The following is a 2,369-nucleotide window of genomic DNA, read 5'->3' as shown; positions in this document are numbered from 1 at the left end:
GCTAAAATCAGTGCAGGTTGTCTAGGTAAACACTTTTTCAATTCTTTTACAGAACTATCTGGTGCGGGGACTAGACCAGTCCTGCGCTTCATAAGAGCCACAAAATGGTTTCACGAAAGTAAATAAACAAGGGGTGAGGTCTAAGTGAGTTGGTCATACGAACCGACTACCACCATAACCTAACCTAACCTAGTGTTTTTCAAGCAGAAGTCTTTGCGATCCTGCAGGCTTGCAAAATGCTTCGCGAACGTGGGAGCGAGGGAGATATTAACATTTTCTCCGATAGTCAAGCCGCGATTAAGGCTCTGACGACGCCATGGTGCAGAACGACATTAGTAAACTCCTGTAAGGAGGAGATCAAATCTCTTGGATGTGCAGGTAACATTTTCATTATTTTGGTTCCAGGACATAGGAACATACATAGAAGGAAATGAGATCGCTAATGAGCTTGCCAAGAAGGGGACTGAATGATGGAGCTCCATTTCTTCATGTGCAGTTTCGAAAACCCCTTAGCCCCAATACGATATACGAAGGACTCAGAAAGTCCTTTGGCCTCCTCGCCATTCAATTTCCAAACTCGTAGCTGTTTTTACCGGTCACTGGACGATCGTCACACACGCGGAAAAGCTAGGGTTACCATTTAACCCCCATTGCAGAAGCTGTGGGGACCTTTCAGAGAAGGAGACTGTAGAGCTCGTTCTCTGTAAATGTCCCTGTTTGGCAGCAAGACGGCTAAGGTCACTGGACGCTCCTTTCTTCGACAGCCTGGGGCAGTGCGCCAACCTAGATCCAATTAATCTCATCCATTATATCAACAGCTCTGGCTGGCTGTAGATATCTGCCTGTTGGAGGTCTCATTATGGTATCAAAACGGCGCTTTAGTGAAGAGTGCCAGATCGCCACTCAATCATTTCACTTAGGGGGCGTCCATAAATTACGTGAGATGTTTAAGGGGGGAGGGGGTCGAGTCAAATCTCATCTAATCTTACGTTGGAGAGAGGGGGGCTCTCGGCAAATATCACGCAATTTTTTTTCTGATTGAAACAAAAAAAATTATACTATTTTGGTCCATTATCCAGATTGTACATGCTTAAGATTTAATATTAAGCGTAATCGTAGTATGATTAAGATCATTCACTAATTCGTTCGAAAGAAAATAATTTCATTCATACTTCGACGTTATACATTACTGCTGTCAAACCACCATATTTGTTTTATACCAAATAGCTCAATTTAATCTGAATTTACGGTACAGTGTAGCCCGTCGTTTGTTTTCGCGCCACTATCAACCGAACGCGCGACTCAATGAACAAGAGCGTACGAGCTGAGTGGCAGCGACAGGTTCCAACCTTCCTTGTTTATTCTTGTAAATGTTTTACTCGACTCAGTTCATGCTCTTACTAATTTAAAATGAGTTATCAAGATTTTTATAATGCATACGTCAAAAGATACGTCTATAAGGTGAAGAAGTCCTGCCATGACGATGTGATAAAATTATGAAGAAAAGTTAATACATCACATTAAACATGAGATTGAACGGCTTCTCAGGGAATCCACTGAGAGAAAAGTTCGGTCTACTTTAGCATTCCTTCAAAAAGTAGGTTAAATATATATTTTTTTAAGCAAATACTTTTTTTATATAAAGTTTATTATTACAATTAATAGCATAAAAAAACTGAAACAGTGAAATTCTTGATAAAATATGCTAAAATCATAACTACAAAATATTAGCGCGGTCATTTCCTTCACTGTTTTCACATAATTCAAAATCAGCTTCTTGTGATCAGCGATGATGTGGATGAAGCTATGTCGAACACTACACCATCTAACGTACGTCCCACTCCAGCACAAGATACTATGTAACAGATTGCTAAGCTGCATATGGAGCTTGACCTAAGTGCTGCAGCGCACGCCGGAGTGATCTGCATATGATTCTTCACGACCGTTTTCTGCCACCTCCATACTCTATCACTCAGGTTGATGGACGTTCGACAATTTCGGACTTTAAAGAACATGACGGAAAGTCATTCGCTCCATTTCGAACACGCCTACCGATTCAACCGCTGAATGTCTTCATCAGCACACCTTATGATCTCTATTGCTCATGCGGTATTTACTTCGCATCTATCACAAGAGCTACAGAGCACAGGCGAGCAGCTCACATTGCACCAGCTAAGCAAGCGACCCTCACGGATTGTCACAAGACGAGCTAATGAGTTACTGTGCGCAAGCGTCAACGGCTTAGGGTGGCTAGATCAGAACGAAGTTGAAGGAGCAGATGATTTTACTGAAAATCATATGGACATGTTGGTCCCAATAGTTTCTCTTGAAATCGCGCATGATTCTCCATGGACTGAATTAGAGTAGAT

Source organism: Anastrepha obliqua, chromosome 6 (genome assembly GCF_027943255.1).
Source record: "Anastrepha obliqua isolate idAnaObli1 chromosome 6, idAnaObli1_1.0, whole genome shotgun sequence".
Taxonomy (NCBI): domain Eukaryota; kingdom Metazoa; phylum Arthropoda; class Insecta; order Diptera; family Tephritidae; genus Anastrepha; species Anastrepha obliqua.
The sequence above is the reverse complement of the archived record's forward strand: the minus strand, read 5'-3'. Positions refer to the sequence as shown.